General features: G+C 39.5%; 1 protein-coding gene across 1 annotated transcript in view; it reads left to right on the top strand.

Moving 5' to 3' along the window:
* Positions 1–22,759, top strand: part of ANKFN1 (ankyrin repeat and fibronectin type III domain containing 1) — a 361,962-nt gene that overhangs the window by 256,060 nt on the left and 83,143 nt on the right. The gene's annotated exons all lie outside the window — the stretch shown is intronic.

Genomic DNA, 22,759 nt, shown 5'->3' with positions numbered 1-22,759 from the left:
GGAAGAAGCTTGGAGTTGGAGTTTTCTCCCGAGTTTAAGGCGCTGTGCCCAAGGTAGGGTTAGTGCATGAATGTATCTGCCTTTTTTCTACTCATTTTGTTATGGATATTTGCTCAGTCACCCAGTGTGCAGGAGTCTTTCAGCTGGATTCCAGCTTTCTCTGAAGAGAATTGATCCACGTGTAGGTGTTTATTCAGTGTGTCTGTGGGAGGAGGGATAAGCAGGAGCTTCCTATTCCATCATGTTGCTGACATCACTCTAGACTTTCCATTTTTTTGCCCTGTGTTATAACTGGGAGCCTACTAGAACTCTCTGAAGTCCACCTTCTTTTCTTTCTTAAAGGCGTTAGGTCTTAAGATAGTTTTGTTCACCCAGGAGGATGAGCACTTCTGGGAGGCTTCATCTTTTCTACATGAGTGTTTTCTTGAATCAGAATATACTGTGCATTACTAGTCAGGGGCAGGGAATCTCATTTCTTTCAACTTTTATTTGAGGAGTCTTCTACTATCCAATAGAAATCATTTGGCAAAACTTCCCCAGGATTTTTTAGTAAATTTGTTTGATCATAATTAAGTGGTTTCTGGAGGCATCCTTTTAAATAAGACCTCCCTTTATTTCCTGATGTTTTGTTCTTCCACATCTAAATAATTGAAACTATTTGTCACTGTGGTGATAAATTCTTTGTTACTTGGTAAGGAATTAACAAAGACAAAGGATGTGTTTGTGTTGGTTTGATGTTCTTTGAGATCAGAGGATAAAAATTTGGCCTCATGGATCTTTTGCTCACATTGCCTGATATAATTCTGGAAAATCAAAACCCTGTAATAGGTTTTTAAAACTGAGATTAAAATGATTTTAAGAGAAGCCCCTTTGTTTTAAAACAGTAAAAGTAGTGCAGAGTAATGAAAAGAGTAAAATAAAAATGAAAATGTATAAGTCGATTTTCGTAGAGTTTTGCTTAAGATGGCAGTGCGATGAGATCTTAAAAAGCTAGAATAAAATCGTAAAACACTAGAAGCCATTTAAAATATATGTGATAATAATAAAAGAAAACCCCAGGATTCTGGAATTTAATAACAAAATAAAAGCAGAGATTATCTGCCCCAATTTATTCTTTTAAAACTGAGGAAACTGAGACCCAGAAAGGTGAAGGGACTTTCTCAAGGTCACAAAATTATTTGGCAGAGCCAGGACAAAAATACAAGACTCCCGACTCCCAGTTCATTATATTTCCCCTATAGTATACTACTTTCTAAGTTAAAAAAAAAAAAAAAATCACAAGAAACCACAGAGAGTCTGAAGCCTAGGCTAGGAACTTCACGGGTTAATGCACCTTGCCCAGGATCTGTGCAATTTGTAGAACTGAGGTGAGATTTCTTGAGTTTGCAGAAGTTAAGCATTCTCAACAAGAGAAGCTTGGTTCAACTCTGATCTCAGGGGGATTAGAGTAACATGCTGAGAACTCTTAGGACTTTGCTACTTCTACTGGTTCACACCTCAGCCCTTAGATCTCTGCATTTTTAACTGAGTGGACCATGGGAACCAACTCATCAGGTCAGAATCTCCAGGCAGTTGGCCAACCCCCAGTCAGTGGATAGGAGCAGCCCACTAGCCTTTCTTCTCCATGGCCCTGGCCATGATGTTAAGATATAAATTTTGGGCCAGGTGCAGTGGCTCACGCCTGTAATCCCAGCACTTTGGGAGGCCAAGGCGGGCAGATCACCTGCGGTCTGGAGTTCAAGACCAGCCTGACCAACATGGCGAAACCTCGTCTCTACTAAAAATACAAAAAATTAGCCAGGTGTGGTGGCGAGCGCCTGTAATCCCAGCTACTCGGGAGGCTGAGGCAGGAGAATTGCTTGAACCTGGGAAGTGGAGGCTGCAGTGAGCTGAGATCCTGCCTTTGCACTCTAGCCTGGGCAACAAGAGTGAAACTCCATCTCAAAAAAAAAAAAAAAAAAAAAAGATATACATTTGGGTCGAGTATGATGGCTCATGCCTGTAATCCCAGCACTTTGGGAGGCCAAGACAGGAGAATCACTTGAGGCCAGGATTTCTAGACCACCTGAGGCAACCTAGCAAGACCCCATATCCATGAAAAATAAAAAACAAAAAAATTAGCCAGCCATTGGTGACACATACCTGTAGTATCTACTACTACAGCCTAGCTACTCAAGAGGCCTAGTTACTCAAGACAGAGGATAGCTTGAGCCCAGGAGTTATAGGTTACAATGAGCTATGTGCTCCAGCCTGAGCAACAGAAAGAGACTCTGTCTCAAAAAATAAAAAAATAAAAAAAAAAGGAAAAAGAAATAAGAAGAAAAGAAATATAAATTAAATAATCTGATTTTGCTCCGTATATGGATTCCCTTTAGCATAACCAGCTTCATGGGGCAATGACTACATGGGTCCATAGTCCTAAATAGACAGACAATCTTTTAATAACCTGGTTCCCCATACCTTTCCAGCTTCATCTCCTACCACTTATCCTACAGTCTACGGCCAAATCCCCAGAGCAGCTCATGTTACCTTGGTATATATAATCTCATAATCTCATATACACTCATGCCTTCATGCCATTGTGCCACGTTATTCCCTCTGCATGACATGCCTTTCTACCTCTCCCCAACATCTAGACTGAATAAATAAGTGGCTGCATAGATGAATAGATGGATGGAAAATGAATGAAGGAATGAGTACATATAATTTAAGGAGCACTAGAGAACCTGCTGACTTAGAGTAATTCCAGCTCCCATTCAAAAAAGTAAAATTACACCTCTATTATCTTAATAAATAGTCTCAGCATCCTTGTGGGCCACACCAGTCTTGTGATTATCACCTATGAGGTCTATGGCAAATAGTTAAAATAATGGTTATGATACTAAAGTTGGAGTGGCAAAGTTGGCAAACTATTTCTTTTGTTTTTTAATGTTATGGAAAACTAAAGCTTATCTATATAATATTACTTTTACTCACTTGCATTCTGATACACTATCTTTAGTATGAAAGCGGTGAAATTATACCTAGGGTGCAGGTAATTGTGCATGACCCTGGATACATCAATAGGAATTCAGCATATATGAGAACTCATAATCCACTATGTGTGCTGCAAAAATAAAAGCCTGGAAACTCCGTGGCAGAAATTAATGTTCTATGTTGCTTCTTCTGATTCCTTCTTTTTTTTTTTTTGTTTTTTTTGTTTTGTTTTGTTTTGTTTTTGAGACCGAGTCTCACTCTGTCGCCCAGGCTGGAGTGCAGTGGCGCAATCTCAGCTCGCTGCAAGCTCCGCCTCCCGGGTTCACGCCATTCTCCTGCCTCAGCCTCCCGAGTAGCTGGGAATACAGGCGCCCGCCACCACGCCCGGCTAATTTTTTGTATTTTTGAGTAGAGACGGGGTTTCACCATGTTAGCCAGGATGGTCTCGATCTCCTGACCTCGTGATCTGCCCGCCTCGGCCTCCCAAAGTGCTGGGATTACAGGCGTGAGCCACCGGGCCCAGCCGTCTCATTCTTTTAAAATGAAAATATTTGTGGGGGGGTGGGAAACAAATAAATAATTAATTAAAATACAAAAATGAAAATGATCTCAGAGCATGTCTTTATGCCCTTACCATTAATCACACTTTGATAAAAAGTAGTTTATCATTAGATGTATCTTTAATTTTTAGTTAGAAGTGTTTTCCTCTGTGATAGCTAGGTTCAGATTTTTGATGATGGAAGGCTGGAAGGTAATTCTGGAAGCTTGGCACAATGGTGCAAGACGGTGGGCTTAGTTAGAGGAATGAGATGCCTCAATGAGGAACACATAGGCACTGGGTGAAGTGTATGTCAGTTCTGGATGAAGGCCAGAACAGGGAGAGAGGTCTAGAAAAAGGGAGTCAGAGGGTCCCACGGACAACTATTAACTACCTTGCTATCTTCCTGCTCTCATTCATCTGATGATGCTCATTCAATGAACAGGGCACAAACCCAAAACAATGGCCCTGGGCTCTAAACACTGATACTAAACCTCTTTGGCATTACTCTCCCTTTAAGAAACTCTTGGCCATCATGGCTTTGTCTGCCTAGGAAAAATATAAAACAGCAAATTCTAATAATGCATTAGTACGCATACCCTGTATATTTTGTCTACAACACTCAGAAACCAAGCTTTAGACTTTCTAGAGGTCCACAGACTCCAGATTAAGAAGTCTGTAATCGGTTAAAATTTGCAAACCCTTCAAAAGTTTGTCAAGGATTTTTCATATCATTATGTCATTTAACAACCCAATCAGTGAAATACCGCCTCATTTTACTCATGAGGAATCATAATTTCACTCTGGTTCATCAGAATATATTCTGTCTTTATATACATGGAAAATATCTGGGAGAGTCAATAACTGATATTAGCATGCCTCTGGGACATGAGCTAAGGGGGGATACAACCTTTTGCAACATCTATATTTTTTCCATGTGTGATGTCACATTTCTTTTTGAAAGAAATATGTCAGATCTACCACTTTCACCTGTATTTTTATCCCTCTCAATGGGTGAAATGATGAGTACATTTAGAAAAATCAGATATTTCCAAAGTCTTCTGAAAATAAAAACTAATTTTATCCAAATGTATACATAATTTTAAAACCATGTGCCTCCTAATACTAGTCAGATAATTTGTGCATAAATTATGCATTTTAAAAGTGAGTTTCTTTGCAACATGTTCACACTGCACCTTGCTAATACATAGTACTTATATCTGTCACAAAATGTGTTATTGGGTTGTCACAAATGTCACAAATGTTTTATTGGGTTTCCTTGGCCTTTTACTTGTAAATTGATTTTCCTAGCCTTATTGGACCATGTGGTTTTATACCAAATATTTTGATAAATATTTTGATAAATACTAAAATAAACAAACTTTCATTTCTTCATTCTCCAGTCCGAGGCAGCATTTAGCCAAAGCCCCACCCCTGCTGCCACCACACACATGCACGCACACACATGCACACACACGAATGCACGCACGCACACACACACGCACATACACACACACGCATGTACGCACACGTTTCAACTACTTCTCTGAATATGCTACTACAATTTTTAGATAAATATTCAGTATCCAATGTTGGCAAATGCTTTTTGAAATTCAAAACCTTGAAGTGCAAGATCCTCGTTATTTTTTTTTATTGTAAGCCTTCAGATGAGGATGATGAACGTTTGATAAACCCTTACCATTCAAAATAACTTGAAATAAATTATTGTGGTGACCATTACAATGCCCCGAAATTCTTGATTTCACCCTTGACCCAGTGCTAAAAATGTTTTAGCATTTTCCACTAAAAAAAAATGGAGGAATCTGTTTCACAAAGAAGATGGCCAAAGCTGCATAACTCTTTTTAACTCTGCTGGACTCTAGCTTTTGCTAGACCACGTGCTTGGTCTGTAACTATAGTTGTTTGGGTCCCCAAAGTCCTGGTGCTGCCCTAGGAGGGTGAAAGCAACCATTGGTCCCTGCAGCAGAGTTCTCCAGGGACTGCTGTCAGCACAACTGCAGTCAGATGATGTGACTCAAACTTTTGTCAACACCATCCAGCAATTATTCTGAGGAGATTCCTTTTAGTAACTAAATTGAAGTTTTAAAAAAGTGTAGGTATCTCACTATTCTCATGTAAAGCAATCCTTCAAGGGAAATCTAGGTTATTTGTTCAGTGTTGATAGTGAATGAGCTGAGCAGATCACCCCAAATATTACAGACCAAAGACTCTACAGAAAGCAAGTAGGCTGAGGCCACGCATCACACAGACACGTGGGGTCAACAGGAATTGAAGTCAGAGGTTGTACAGCTAAGCTGTGGCGATTCCTACTCCTACTAGCTAGCAGTGGGCAAAGTCCTTGAAACAGTATGAGAAGCAGCTCACTGATTTGAAATATGAGTAAGAACAGGAGAGCTTGTAAGATTTAAATGTCTCCAATGACTCTCCTTACACCAACACTGGTCATCAAACTAAACCAGGAACTGATCACCTCATTCCCTTGCTCATAAACCTTCAGCATTGCATACAAGGCTTTCCGCATATCAACCCATCCCTCAGCCCCTACGTCTTGCCTTTCTCTTCTTTCTCTTCTGCAGAACATCCATTTTTTCACATGATTGTGCCTGAATTTTTCAGCTCTCAATCTCTCTCCGTGGAATGCCCCAAGATTGAGTGAAATCCTACTCAATCTTCAAAACCCAGACCAAATATTACCTTCCCTTATTTTTCCCATCTTCCTGCCTGCCCCAACTTTGTTGGTCATTGGCACTTCAGCAACACTTTGCTCATGTGCCTGTTATAGCGAGCATCACATTTTTATTGTAATTGTCTGTATCTTTATCCATCTGCATGCTGGGCTGTGATAATTCTAGGGCAAAGATAAATTCTTATTTATGTTTACATCCGTGTCACCCACCAATCTTAAAGATGCTCAGGAATGTATTGGCTTTATATGTAGAAACCTGAGTACATAAAAGATGTTTTTAAACTGGAAAGTGTCATTAAAATGTAGTAATTGCTATTATTGAAGGTAGAGAACCTAAATAAAAGGAGAATTTAGTCTCAGAGTTTTACACTTGAAGGAACTGGTGTTACAGTCCTTCTAAATATAGATGCTACAGATTTTTCCAGAGCCCCACAGAGTAGCAGGTGGGTGCACTAAGGGGTGACACCCTGAAAGACATAAAGCTCTACCCTTCATCATGGACCTGCACTGATCTATAGAACTGTACCATCCCTCAGACTTACTCAAAATGAAAACTTACAAACCTGTGTACCTCCATGATTCCTTCTCTACAACTGCTGTTTTCCACACTTTTGAGTACATGCTGAAGTTTCATTAAACTGTGTGAGAAAGAGGCACTGGATTTTGAACCCAGACAGACCTGGGTTCGAAATCTGGCCCTCGCATTCATTCCCAGTATGTGCTCTCAGTCTGGCAAAGCCTTAACTTCACCTCTAAAATGAGAAAAATACATAACATGGTTGTTGTGAAAATCAAAGGAGAAAAATGTGGAAGAAGGTGTCAAAAAGTAAAAATGTTATGGAACCGCAAGGTGTTACTCTTGTAACAAGAAGTAGACAATTAGCCCCAGTCTCCCCTTCCTTGGTTGCTTCTTCCCCCATATCTCTCTCTTGGATTCCTTGCAGAAGAAACAGTATGAATGTACATCTGGCTGGGCTTGGGTCTGCTTTTCCTGACGGAGTATTTGCTCCAATCCCTAATAAAGCTGATCTACTTTATTCTCTGCAAAGGGGAAACTTTTCTTGGGGAAATAACAGTTTCAGCAGCCCCTGTGGTAACAGAGCATTTCTTTGATCTCTTGCCACTATCTGAGTGTTGTTTTGAAAGTTATTTAAGGATGAAAGCATCCCAAAAAAACCTACTGTCAAAGGGGATTTCAGCTCACCTCAACTCCAACCAACTCTGAGGTTTCAAATGTGTAGAATTGAGATGGTGACAGCTACATAAATATTAAATGAGCAATGAGATGCCAATGTTTTTATTACTGTTTGCAATTGAACTTTGAGTAAAGCTGAGACCCGTTACATACACCTGAAGAGAGAGCATGGTTTTTGATATGACCACGATATTTGATTTGGAAATTTTTAAGTATACACTGTTGCTAACAGCTCTTAGTTAAAAAAAAAAAAAAAAAAAAGTAGCTGAACTCCAGTATTCAGCATTCCTATGAGAGCTCGTGATGCTGTGATGCCAAATATTTGGGTTTACATGGAAATTTGGCTCACAGATGCCTCAATGAATAGGAAAAGGTGGTTTTGGTGGGTAACAGGAAGTCAGGAAATTTCCTCCTCCTCACAAAGGTGGAGATAATGTCCACAATTTAACTGGTACCACATCTGACATAGATCATAGCACCAATGTCTTTCTGGTCTCTTTAACTACAGCATTGACTCTCTCCAATTTTCCTCCTACAAAATACAAGAGAAATTTTCCTAAAATGCAAATCTGATCACATAATGGCCTGATCTTTCAAGGGCTCCAAAATGCTTTCAAATAATATTGATACTTCTTAGCATAACCTGAGCTCCTGTCTCCTGTCCCATCTTATTTCTAAAGTCACACTCCCATCTCACCTCGTCTCTTCTCCTGTTCCTTGTAATTGCCTTGCAATTCCCAGACCACACCATGACTCCATGCCTTTGCACACACAGCAACCTCTGCCTGGAATGCCTTTAGCCACTCTTTCCTATACATCCTTCAGAAGTCTGCCAGGAGCCAGCCTGTCTAGCAAGTTATCCCTAACCACTCCCTGCCAGACTGTTTAGGGTTACCCTAATCTAAGCCTGCCTCTATCATTACTCTCATCAGATTGTATTATAATCTTAAATTGACTTGACTGTCTAGCTCCCCACCATTGTACTGTTACGTCTGTAGGATAAGATTTGGGCTTTATTCATATTTACCTCCCCAGGACATTTCTTTGTCCCTAGAAGGGTGTCAGAATCTGATAAATCAGTCAGCCAATCAGCACACTATATTTAAAGTTGGATTTGATTTCTTATCCTGAATGTACCAGCAATTAGCTTGGTATTGAGTATTTGACCAAAAGATACAAAATTCAAAAAATTCAATTATGTTTATTTAGAAGCTATTATGTATATTTCCCTCCAATAAGTCCACATAATTCTCTTTCCTGTCTATGGGCCAAGTACCTTACTCCCAAGATTTAATCCTGGTCAATGACCTTCCTGTCCCACCTTGGTTACTTTAGAATACATAAAACTTTTCAAAATCTGAAGAGTTCCTTTCTTTCAACCACATTCTCCTCCCCACAGCCAGTGACCTCTTTTGAATGTTTCCAAATAGCAGTCTTGTTCTTCCTGTTCAACTGTCAATGTGACAGTCTTTACTAATTGAACAACTGCATTCATTCATTTAAGACATCTTTATTGGATACCTACTATGTGCCAGCTGCTGTCATGGACCAAAGTAAAAGGCATGCATGAGTCAATCTACCCGTTAAGCAGATGAGCTGGAAAATACTCAACATTATGCATTTTAGGTCAAAGCTACTGTTTTAACTGTGTTTTGTGAATGTTGAAAATTTAGAGATATCACATACAAGTAGATATGGAGAAACCAAAGGCAACACACAAAATAGAGATAACTACAGCACTTTCCCAAGAAAAGTAATTAAGTCCTTCAAATACCCCTTGCTAGGATATGCAATGTATGTTGAGAAGTTTAACCTTTCACAGGGATCTGAAAAAAATAATACATATATCTTGCTTATAACATAAAGGGTTTTCTTTGATCTGCTGAAGCCTATTTGAGAATCCCCCAAAAAAGAACCCCCATGTGACCATATGGAGATTTATGTCTCAACATCAGCTAGTCTGATCATCACAAAAGCAGAAGCTGAGCCTGGGAATGGAGGACAAGGCTCTTTGTTTCCCTGGGAAGCTGTGGAAGCTTCTTGACTTGATGGGAAAATCTAAAGATTGGATTTTTCAGGATTAGTAAGGCACCTTGTTGAGTAATTTACAGGAGAATGTGAAAACAAATACAGAAGAAAAAAAGCCCAAAATAGCACATTCTTTTTAGTGAGACACAGAGGGAAGAAGACTGGGGCTGGCCTCCCAAGATGGTCTGGTTTTTTCTTTTTTATTTATTTTTATTGCCCCACAAATTCCTTTGGGTCCTGAGGACCCACTGCTACTTTGGAGTTGTTTTGTTCCCAAGTCTTCCATCCTGTCTCTCACCTTAGCTTACATGTCTCTAGTCAGAAGAGAGAGAAACAGGTGACTAAAAGATATGAACCTTATCCAGAACTGGGAGTGCTTGGAGTAGGCTATTAGAGGGGGAGGAGGAGAAACACTTGGCACCAGTAAGACTCCATAACACGAACCAGGCTCCAATTATGGGCCAGCAAGTTACACGAGTCTTCTGTGACTGTTTACATTGCTGTTTATTTTTTTTTTACTCAGTAGTTATCTTGGCCACCATTGCCACATGTAGCTGATATGAACATACAGAACACCTTCATGAGACTCATAGACTCAGTACAACCCCTTGTTCTGCTTGGTGGTCACTGCCCCCAACCCTCTCTCCCTCTTGAAATGCATAACAAGGAAATCACAGTATTAGAGACAACCCTGGCCCCTGGGGAAAGGGGACAGAGGCGCCAACCAGGAGTCCCTGCCTTAAGTTCAGTCAGCGAAAGTCCAATATCTCACAGACTATCTGAGCTTTACATAGTGGAGCTTTCTCTAGCCAAAAAGACCTCAAAATGGCTATTAATCCATTTATTACTTTCTCCGCATATGGATTTGGGAGGCAGATAACAGAGACAGGGGTTTGAATCCAGCTTCTGCATTGATAGGCTGTGTGGATCTGAGCTAGTTATTTAAAAGTTTTGAGTCTCAGTTTCCTCATCTATAAAATGAAGAGAACATTACCTACCACATGGGAGTGTTAGGAGGATTAAATGAAATATTTATGGCCGGGTGCAGTGGCTCATGCCTGTAATCCTAGCACTTTGGAAGGCCAAAGCAGGTGGATCACCTGAGATCAAGAGTTCAAGACCAGCCTGGCCAACATGATGAAACCCCATCTCTACTAAAAACACAAAAAATTAGCCAGGCATGGTGGCGAGCACCTGTAATCCCAGCTACTCAGGAGGCTGAGGCATGAGAATTGCTTGAACCCAGGAGGCAGAGGTTGCAGTGAGCTGAGATCGCACCACTGCACTCCAGCCTGGGCAACAAGAGTGAAACTCCATCTCAAAAAAAAAAAAAAAAAAAAGAAAGACATATTTATAACTAAAGCACAAGGCTCCAGTAAATATTAATAGATGGTCTCCCAGCATCCTCCAAAGATTACTAAGTGTTAGCTCCAATAAACCATTGCAGTTTTGATTGTTTCAGGATTTTTTTTTTTTTACTGTTCACCTTTTGTGACATTAATTATATGCTATATCTTAAAAGTTGATTAATTTTCAAATAATTGGAGCTTTTTTTTTTTTTTTGAGATGGTGTGTCTCATTCTTTCGCCTAGGCTGGAGTGCAGTGGCACAATCTGGGCTCACTGCAACCTCCGCCTCTCGGGTTGAAACGATTCTCATGCCTCAGCCTCCCAAGCAGTTGAGACTACAGATGCCTGCCACCATGCCTGGCTAATTTTTGTATTTTTAGTAGAGATGGGGTTTCACCATATTGGTCAGGCTGGTCTTGAACTCCTGACCTTAAGTGATCCAGCCGCCTCAGCCTCCCAGAGTGCTGGGATTACAGGCACGAGCCACTGCACCGGCCCATGACCCCTTCTTAAAATGTGCTCTCAACCAGTAGAGTGTAGATGAGGTGAAAAAGATGCTGCACACATTATGGTTTCTTGGGACCCAGCTGACAACAAGTGCTTTTTTTTTTTTCATTTTGTCCCAGAAGGAGAGAGAAGTGACTGTCATTTTATTCATTCAATAGCTATTTTTGGAACTATTACTCTACAGATGTTGGCCACAGTGAGGGATGCAAAACTGAGTTAGGTGCAGAGTCTGCACTGAAGAAGTTCCAGGGAAGATAAGATATTCCTTTAACACAATTTTTTTAAATGCCTACCATGTGCAGATCCTCTTGTATACAGTGGGGTAAAAACAGACGAACCCATGGATCTCACATTTTCTTAAGTTGACAAGTAGGAAAGGAAAGAGAACAATTTCAGATAGTGATAAGTGATAAAAATAAAATAAGATAGTGTGTTAGGGGACAGGCATAAATGGGCTTGGTAGAAGTCACTTACTAAGTTTGAGAAACTGAAAGGGCAGATGAAGCAAAATGGATAGAATGGTAGAGGGGGGCTTTCAAAGAAACAAGCAAGACCCAGATCATGACGCCTGGTAGGCCAGAGCTTAGCAAACTTTTCCTGTAAAGGATCAGATAGTAAATATTTTAGGCTTTGCAGGTTATGTGGTCTCTTTGCCAACTATTAAATCCTTCCATTGAGACAATACATAAGCCAATGTGTTGAATTTAAATTTCATATAATTTTCACATTAAGAAATATTTTGCTTTTTCTTCAACATAAAAACCACTTTTAGCTCACAGGCTATACAGAGACAGGCAGCAGGCTGGATTTGGCCTACAGATCTCAGTTTGCCAGGTCCTGTTGTAGACTATATTGAGGAGTTTAGATTTTATTCCAGGTGCATTAGAGAACCAGTACAAGGTTTCTATGTAAGAAAGTATTGTGAAAGGATTTATGCTTTGAAAAGATTGTTCCGGTGTCATTGGATTGGTGGGGGTATGAATAAAGGCAGAGAGACTAGCTCAGCTATAAAACTGTTGTAGGAGTATGGGTGTGAAACAATAGTGGCTTGGATGAGGGTAATTATAGCAATGGAGTTTAAAAAATTAATAGGAGGCCAATTTGAAATATGTTGTGCTGGTAGAGTTGAAAATGCATGCACATAAATCATTATAATATGAAGTAGAGTATATAAATGCCAGAAAGAATGACAGTTGAAATTATTCTGGAGGACCAGAGAGAATGACTTGAAGTTGATGAACCACAAGTCTTTCACTTGAGTAGGTTTTTGACAAGAAGAGAAGGGAGAGTCATTGAGATGGGGGAAAATATTGGTCCTCCTGTTTTCATCTGTAAGAAATGGACCATGATGTTAAACTGTAAGCTCCTTGAGGTCAGAGATCATGTCATTTGCCTCTCCATAACCCTACAACCTAGCTGATCAATAATCTAATGTCATTTGTGATACAGATGAACCTGGAGGGCATTATGCTAAGTGAAATAAGCCAGATGCAGAAAAAATAGCACATGACTTCTCCTATATGTGGAATCTTTAATTTTTTAAAAAAGGTTACAAACAGAAAAAGAGGGCAGAATATCAGTTACCGGGGCAGTGGGGTGGGGAGAGGGAAAATGGGGAGATGTAAGTCAAAAGGCAAAAAGTTATAGTTAGGTAGACTTCAGTTAGTAATACTGCATTGTCTACTGAAAAATTTGCTAAGAGAGTAGATTTTGATGCTTTTACCACACACACACACACAAAGGTAACTATGTGAGAGATGAATATGTTAATTGGCTTGACTGTGTAATCATTTCACTATGTATATGAATATCACAACATCATATTGTAAACCTTGAAAATGTAAAGGAAAATAAAATTTAATGGCATCTGCTAAAAAAACTAACATCAATTCCAAAAGTATTTATTGGTCTTCTGCATGCTATGGCATATGCTAGCTGCTGAGGACTATAGTGCCATATAAAGTTGACATAGTCACTGTCTTCATGGAGCTTACCAGAATTAAAGAGATAATTGCACAAATCAATAATTACCGTGCTACAAAGGAACAGTATTTGGTGCTCCAAGAGGATATACCAGGACCCAATGTTGTCTTGGGGATCAGAGAAGGGTTCCATGTAGAACTGACATTTACATTGATGGCTGAAGGAAAAGGAAGAAATAAATAACGAAATAGAAGTCAGAAGTCAGAAGAAAGAGCATTTCCAGCAAAATGAACAGTATGCGTGAGTTTCCTGAGACAGGAAGGAGTCTGGCATGTTTCAGGATCTAAAAACCAGAGACAGAAAGAAAACAAGTAAGCATGATAGAACTGAAACTAGTAGATGGAGAAGGCCCAGACCATCCAGGCCTTGTAGGCCAGGGGAAGGATCAAGAACTTCCAGAAATGATAGGGGAGTTTTGGGTCGAAGCAGACCTAGCTTTAATTCCCAGTTACGCCACTTGTTAAATGGATAGAATGACTAAATTACTGACTTAGCCCATCTTTCAGGAATTGTGAGGATAAATGTTAAAATTATTTATTATGAGAAATAATGATGACATTTTCTGTAAAAGAAGCTGGTGGAATTTCATTAAATGGTTTTTCCTCTCTGGGCACAGGGTAAATGCAGGGAATAATGTGAGCTAAGGCTCAGAAATTAGGTTAAATGCTCAGCAAAGATATCCCTATTTTGTGGCTCCCAGGGAGCAAAATGGAACTATGAAGATTGTCCTCCCCGTATCTGTGTCCACACATAAGTCAAAGCCACTCAATCTGAGCCCCGATTCTGTACTTCTACAAGAGAAAGTGGGGGTGGGTGTCCAAAGATCAATCTGGCGTTGATCCTGTCCTCAAGGAGTTTAATTCATTACTTAAAATTATAAGGAGGAAAATGGGATCTTTTCAATGGATGAGGTAAGTGAATAAAAGAAAAGCCAGAGTGCCCCTTTCTAAATGAAAGCTCAGCATCTGGCAAGAAAGTTGAACTGTTTTTGCTTTTGCCCCCGTGGCTAGTGATTTTAATTTCAGGAATGCCCAACAGGACTCAGAAAGCTGTGAATGTAAACTGACTACATATCTTGGTCTTTGTGTGTATAAATCAGACAGCTAATCCTGTGCTCTCCTTGCTGTGTTCCTTTAGGAATGTAAAATAGCTTGCTGGAGCTCTCTCCGTGCAAGCAACATGGGTATCACTCTGCTGAAAACAAAACAAAACAAAAACGTCAGAATCCCAGGAAACATCTCCAGGAGAGCTCTTGCCCTATGCAAGCGCTGTCAGAGGCTGCCTCTTTTCAAGGGAGGTGTGGTGGGGTTAGCAGCCCAAGCCTGCTGATCTCCAATTGTCACTGGGTTTTAAGAGGTCTTGCTATTGTTCAGTTACATCCATTATAGTGTTTTAAAAGCTCATACTTTTTTCATGAACAAAAATTATCAGGACAGTTTCTCCTAAAAACTAGTCTAAACAAGTGACGATCTATCTGGACATCTTACTCAAGGATATGGCAGGGTTTCAAGGAAGAAGAGAAAGTAGAAGAGTTTGTCTGAGTTAGTGATCTGTGTGCCTACTTTTAGTTCAGTGTCCTAAAAGTGCTTACTCATAAGGTCCAGATAACATGAAATAAAATATTGTAATAATGTATAATAAAATATTACTACACATAGTAATGAAATGTAATAATAATGAAGCATGGTTAGTCCTGTTCAGGCGTAATCTTTTATGCTATCGGGAGTAGTGGCCTGGTATGGCCTGCCATCCATAAGAACAGCATTTAGTTTATCAGTCCATGACTGCTGTCCTGGTTGCTCAGTCAGGTCCACAGATGCCCACCCTGCAGGCTGTGTCCTTCACGAGTTTCTGGGCCAGCCCTGGCTTAGACAAGAGCTAATGCAGGGAACCTGGACTCTTGTACTGCCCAGGACCTGGAGCCTGGCCACTGCACAGACTTCCCAGGTGGTGACTGCTTGGTAACTGACCTTCTGCCCCAGATTCCCTCACTGTGCCACTCCTGTGTCCTAAAGGGGTTTAAGTACCTCATTCTTGACTCCTGATGTCAGGATGTTACCCAAATTATGCCCAAGAAGTCTACACCCCTCAGACAGTCATTATACCTGCTGATCATGATACTCCACCTTCCAAAGTCTGCTTGAGCAATCATCTAGCATTTATACAGTGATATGATGGTAAATGCTTAACAACTGATACCCTGGAGAGGAAAAATCTATATATATAGATTATATGTGCATGTAATTATATACATACGCATATAATCACACAGACATATATATGCATATAAGTCTATTGCAAATTTTACTGATAGAATGTGTAGCACACAATTCACAAATAATAATAAAATACACAATACTCTTTATTGTAGATTCTTTATCACCCGTTGATTCTATCAAAATGCTTTTATTTTTGTTGAACTTTTGAATCTGCAGCCAAATGATGGCTGCAATTAATGGAATGGTGCACTTTCCATGTAAATGTTGTTTGCTATTTTTATTTACTTGAAGGAAGTAAAACCAAAAGCAACAAAGACCTGTTTTAGAACTTATTCATCAATGACATAAGCAACTTCTTTGTTGAATTAAATAATAGTTTTTGAGTATTAGAAGAATATTTCCTCAATTTTTTGTGCAATTTAAAAAAAAAGAAAAGAAACAGTGAGATATACATACACACACATATATATATATGATGGAATACTACTCAGCCATAAAAAAGAATGAATTAATGGCATTTGCAGCAACCTGGATGAGGTTGGGAGACTATCATTCTAAGTGAAGTACTCAGAAATGGAAAAACCAAACATCATTTGTTCTCACTCACAAGTGGGAGCTAAAGCTATGAGGATACAAAGGCATAAGAATGACACAATGGACTTTGGGACTCAGGGGGAAAGGGTGGGAAGGGGGTGAAGGATAAAAGACCACAAATAGGGTGCAGCGTATACTGCCCGGGTGATGGGTGCACCAAAATCTCACAAATCACTGCTGAAGAACTTACTCATGCAACCAAATACCACCTGTTACCCAATAACCTATGGAAATAAAAAAAAAACTGTAATGGTCACAGAAACATTTAGTCTGCATTATTAACATTTTCTCCATCACTTTTTTAAGTCTCAGCCACTGGTCAGCAAATTTCTCTGCTGAGGCAGGAGAATTGCTTGAACCCGGGAGGCAGAGGTTGCAGTGAGCCAAGATAGTGCCACTGCACTCCATCCTGGGTGACAGAGCAAGACAGCATCTAAACAAAAAAAAAATTTAGGTAAGAGCCATAATATAGTAACTATTAGGAGAGCAATTAACAAGCAAATGGTTCAGACTATGGAGGAGACTTTTTGTGGTTACTTATAGTGCTTATGAATTTTTCAAAATCCTGAACATTTAGACACCTCTGCTCCCTACTTGCATCTGTGTGTAGCTCTATCATATGATAAGCAAAACTAGGAGAGTACATGATATATGTAGAGAAGCACATATTATTTTTGTGGATGGCAGAACCTGCCAATAAATAAATGAATCTAGCCTTCTGATTCCAACTTTGCTTTTAATCTTCTAGAAGTAGTGGATGCAAGAAGGCTTTTCTAGTGTCAAAAAAAAAAAAAGAAGAAGAAGAAGAAGAAGACGAAAAAGCCTTTTGCCCTTAATTTAAGTCATTGTTTTTCTAGGGAAATTTAATTTGGGAAAAAAATGTTTTTCTAATTAACTGGATGACTGTGTGCTATGCAAACAATAAAGATTCTTGTTTGAAAGTAATGCATGCCCCTGTTCCTAAGACTACCAAGGGAATTTAAAATAAAAAATGCAAGCAGCTCCGACCTCATATTTTGCCAGAGCTAAACAGAATTCCCAGATCCAGAGTTTTCACGTCAGTTCCTAATTTAAAACCCACAAGTGTTGAGCGGGTTCATGCTGCATGCAGCAAGACACATCTTCTCATCTCTAGAAATGACTGTATTTGATCTCGGTCTGGGTTTCTCGGCACGTCCTTCTCTCCCTCTCTCTTCTTCTTGTGCTATGGTTGGCCTGAAAGGTTAGAAACTGCACAATTAGATGGATCGGGGGAAGATTTCATAATGCTCTGGTGCTGGGTTGGGCAGTCTAGCCAAATTCCGTTCATTAGCTAAGGCGCCAGGGTGAATGTGGCCAGTAAGAATGCTGTTTTGGTTCCATCGAAGAGCTGATAGGGAATAGGAAATACACTTTCAGTTTTTTTGGTTTCTGAGAGGCAGTATGGACAAGTGAAGAGTCCAGGATGCTTGGAATCTGGAGGCCAGTTATTAATCTCCATTTCAACCACTAACTGAGCAGTACAAGTAACTGCCATTCTCCTTTTGACTTTTTTCCCTCCATTCTGACACAGTTGTCTTATGCTGTCTGTACCAGCATGAAATTCCTGTCTACCGTAGACTTCAAGCATTCCAAAGTCAAGAATCAAGTATTCACCAAACATTTACTGAGCCACCTACACTCTGCTAGGTGCTATGATAGGTGCTTTGGAAAGTGATATTAATCAGACATGCTCTTTGCCCTAAGGAGCTTATAGACTACAGAGGAGATGGATCATTGAAAAACAAAAAACATAAAACAATAAAGCAAGTACAATGTGTGAGACATATTAAAATTGCTAAGGGAAAATTGGCAAGGATGATTCCCTTGGGAAGCCAGAGAAAACTAGAAAAAGGAAAGGACTTTGAACCAGGACTGTTTGAATAAAAGGATAGAAGTTTTTGTGGAAGAGGAGGCCATACCACAGGAGAAAACAGCATAAGCAATGGCTGGGTCTAAGGGCAAGTGACCGATAAGGCTAAGTGGAGGATTTGTGTGATGTTTGGTTAAGACGAAGGAATGTAACTTTTACAGTATATTCCTCCCAATGTGTGAACAGGATAAAACAACTCTGGGCTTTGAGGCATTTGAGATTTTAGGGAGAACCTTCACAACAGCAAGTTTTATGAGGGTTTTTTTGATCAATTGAATAAAAATTAATAGGCATTGCTGCACTGTTTTTTCTTTATGCCTTTACATTAGCATAGTTTCACCTCTCCAAAAGCTGGCCTGCAACTTCAGTGTTTTCAGCTAAAACAGGGTGGATTATCTAATCCACATCATAAGCCTTGAAATTTACGTAAACTTTATACAATGTTCTCTGCTTGCGTACCCTAACTCTTCTGAGTTGTGAATTTTCTAGTCTTGTAACTGATTCTGTGACATTTCTCATTACATTATAGACCTCAGGGTGATAGGGCCAGGCTTCAGGGGCTCTTTTTCATTTTAATCTATCAGCCTGTGATTTACGTAGCTGCCATCAGATAATGGCGGTGTTCAGGTAGAACTTCCCTGCCCAAATGACTCTACATATCTGAAACCTAGATAAAAATTAAAGTTTTGTTAAAATAACAAGGAATCCCATTTAAAATAGTCATAGTTAGTTGATATAAATACAAGGAATCACAGTTTGAGCCAGAGCCAAATTTTAGGGAATACTAATATCTAGGTTTTGTCGAGTACCTTTCTTGCTAATTTTGAACTGCTATGAGCCATTGCACAATTAAGCCCTGCTTTTCCTTCTCAGACCTAAGTAGAAACAGTTTCTCTCATCTTTATCTTAAACATTACAAGTTTTCTATAGTTTTAGAACCGGCTTATATGTGATTTTCTCAGGGTTTTAATGGTAAGTCTGTAAACTACCTACATACAACTTTCCAAAGAGAACATTCTGAGTTAACCTTCTTAGAATTCCCAGTTGCAGCCGGGCACGGTGGCTCACGCCTATAATCCCAACATTTTGGGAGGCTGAGGCGGGCTGATCACCTGAGATCAGGAGTTCGAGTTCACGACCAGCCTGACTAACATGATGAAACCCCGTCTCTACTAAATACAAAAAAATTAGCCAGGTGTGGTGGTGCATGCCCGTAATCTGAGCTACTTGGGAGGCTGAGACAGGAGAATCACTTGTACCCAGGAGGCGGAGGTTGGAGGTTGCAGTGAGCTGAGATCGTGCCGCTGCACTCCAGCCTAGGCAACAAGAGCGAAACTCCATCTCAAAAAAAAAAAAAGGAATTCCCAGTCACTCTCAAAGTGACTCCTGCTCACTCTGTTTCCCTCTTCATTCTTTAAATGCCCAGAAATTCCTTTCTTCTTTCTATGGCTTCATGCCAAAAGGAGTCCACCAACCCAAGGAAATACACAGAGGGAAAAAGACTGTTGGTTGCCCCGGAATAGATTGGCCATTCTAACATGGAGAATTGTTTGCCTTTGATGTGAATCTTCTTTTTCCCTAGCCCCTTCCCTTTTGAAACTCAGATATGTTATAAAATCTAATTAGACTTAACTGTTTAAAACCCTCTATTAATTCCCAAAACAGAACCACATCTTCTTACAACCAGCTTCTGTTTATGTTTTGTTCTGCAAGAAGCCTGACACTCTTTTCCACCTGAAACTTGCTTTGTAAAACATGTTTCAGTAAAACTTGAACAATTTCAAAAATAAATTGAGGGTTCTTTAGAAATTCTAAAGATTGTATCTCTGAAAAACTTTTCATTAATCATTTGCCAAATAATCTGGTATTATTCCCGCTAATCCCTTGCTCTTCTTTTGGCAAGTTCTCTTGAGTTCTTAGTCTGGAGTCACAGCCCTTGATTTTCAGCCTTCAGCTTAGAGCTCCCTCTGTTTCAATGGCAACCAAAGATATTTTTGTTTCCAGAATTTTCCTATATTCTTTGCTCTTCCTAAATTTATTTGGAAATTTGCTACACATTTTTGTTTTGTTCTGTTTGTAATAACTTACTCAAGCATACCGTTTTTCTTCTACAGCTAAATTAGGTGTAACATTATTCTCTGATTACAAACCTTCCCCAATTTGACTTTCAGAGACTTGGCTTCTTCAAGAGTTAGTAGCTTGTAAGTGGAATAAAACATTTTGAAAAATGGAAACATATATATAATACATAAACATATATATGTGTTTTAGAATACATATTTGTAAGGAGGTACAGACCCGATTTGAGTTAATATATAATCTTAATCATTTGATTCTAACTAGGTGGTATAACCTGCCTGAGAGCTTCAAGGGGCAAGAAACTAGAAAAGGAGAAGATTCACATGAAAGAAAAATATTTTTGTGTTGGAAAAACTAATCTACTCTAGGTGTGTGTGTGTGTGTATGTGTGTGTGTGTGTGTATATGCATTTGATTTGTAAGTATTTAATAAGCACCCTCGATGCACCAAGCACAGACCCACGTACTAGAAAGGAAAAAAGTGAAAGACACTTTTCCTGTTCTCAAGTTTCTCATGATCAAGAGAAAGAGATACATAGTGTAAAACATAATACATTATAATAAATCTCACTTTTACAGAAATAAGGGACTTAGGAAGCAGAAAAACTGGTGTATTTGATTAATTATTCCTGATGAATTTAGAGATGACTTTGCTAGGTCCTAAATGATTGGTAGAGTTTCACCAAGCAGAGGTTGGAAGATGGGGAAAAGACACAGAAGCAGAAAATGCACAAAATAATCAGGTAACAGAGACTTACAGAACAAAGACTTTCTTCTGAAAAATGGCAGGAATTTAGAAGAGTAATATATGGTTGGGACCAGATAAGAAGGTCCTTGAATGCCTTCCTGAGATTTCATTTTATTTCAAAGCAACTGGACACTATGACAAGATACTAGGTGGAGGAATAAAATCATTCAATCTTCATTTTTCAACTATAATTCAGGGTATAGTAAGAGGATTTTTTTTTCTTGAGACAGGATCACACTCTGTGGCCCAGGATGAGTGCAGTGGTACAATCACAACTCACTGCAACCTTGAACCCCCGGGCTTAAGCAATCCTCCCTTCTCAGCCTCCTGAGTAGCTGGGACAGTAGGGGCATGCCACCACTCGGAATGATAGGCACTCAAATAGAGATTAACAGAAGGAAGTTCGAGCTCAAGGGGGAGGCTGGACATAGAATCACAGTTTTAAGACTCATAGTTAGAGCCATAAAAAGTGGATAAAGTCAATACCAAAGGCAAACATGTGGAGTGAAAAGAGAGCCAAACATCAAACTCCCAAGGAACATCACATCAAAGGGAGAAGGAGAAGGGGCGAAACCAGGAAGAGTCTAGAAAGAGGCAGTTAATGGATAAGAGAAGTAGAAAGGCAAGTGCAACCAAAACCAGTGGGGGAAAGGTTGCACAAAGTAAGGAAGGCCAAACATGGCAAGATTTCCCAAGGGGAGGCTGTTGCCGATGATCAAAGCGCAAGAATTTTAGAAGAGCAGTTTCAAGAGTGTGAGGAAAGCAAGCGAGATGCCCAGGAACATTCTGAAGAAGAGGAGAGAATGCAGAAGCATCCAGAGCAGACGAACTGTGTGACTCGAGGGGCACAGCAGGCTTTGGAGATGGTTTGATTTTGAAATATTAAAGTGTCATAGAGAATGTCATTTAAATCTTAAGATCTATTGTTTATCACGAAGTTTAGAAACAGAGGCCTTGCTTCCCATGGGATTTAAGTCCCTTAAGTCCCTGCTTCATTTACGCTTGCCTTAAATCCCACCAGGTATAAGCAATTACTTAAGATACTTTTTACTGATGATGCACAATTTATCTTTCCTGACCATGGCTTTGTCAACTGATAGAAAATGTGATGAAAGCATATGATATCACAGTAAAATGGGGTGTTAGAATTTGCATGACTTAACTAGGAATAAACATTCACCTTGGGGATGTCAAGGGAGAAGAACATTAAACACCTTAGCCACAAACCCCTTTTTCCAATGAAAAGGCTTGGAAGAGGGTATCAGGGAGAAGAAGGAGAGAAGGAGAAGGGAGCAGTATATAAGGCATTAGGGGAAGAGAATGTTTTCAGAAACAGAAGGTGTCAAATGATGTGGAGATAATGAAAGGAGGCTTCTTTATTTGGAATGAAAATCTCACTCAGACCTTAAGAGAGGATTTTCAGTAGAATATGGCGAAGCAGATGTCAGACTTGGAGAGCGAATAGAAGGTAATGTCCTAGTGGATCCTTTGGTTCTCAAATGCAGTAAATAAGTTATCTACTATATAGAACAAGCTGTTACATGTAATGTGCCTGAGTATGTGTGTGTATATACATATACATGTACACATACATACACAAATGCACACACACAATGTGTTTATATGGCAATGGCCTCATGAGCAATATACTTAATATAACTTACATCTGACATTAAGAACATCACATAAATGTACATGGTACCACAATATACATTATATTTATCAAGGCTCAAAAAACTGATAAGTTTTTATTATTCTTTTCTGCTCTTCTTTTAAAAAAATGTGAACTTGGAAACTAAATTGACATCTCAAGGAACATTGACACACCAATATAAAGAAAGGAGGGTGCACTTAACCCTTTTTGAGAGGGATTGTATGCTAGAGTTTCTATGATACTTCTTGATGTGTGACTGAATTTTATTCTCCCTCTTTCTCTCTCTCCCTGC

Source organism: Pongo pygmaeus, chromosome 19, assembly GCF_028885625.2.
Source record: "Pongo pygmaeus isolate AG05252 chromosome 19, NHGRI_mPonPyg2-v2.0_pri, whole genome shotgun sequence".
Lineage (NCBI taxonomy): Eukaryota > Metazoa > Chordata > Mammalia > Primates > Hominidae > Pongo > Pongo pygmaeus.
Note: the sequence above shows the minus strand (reverse complement) of the source record. Positions and strands in the feature narration are given on the sequence as shown.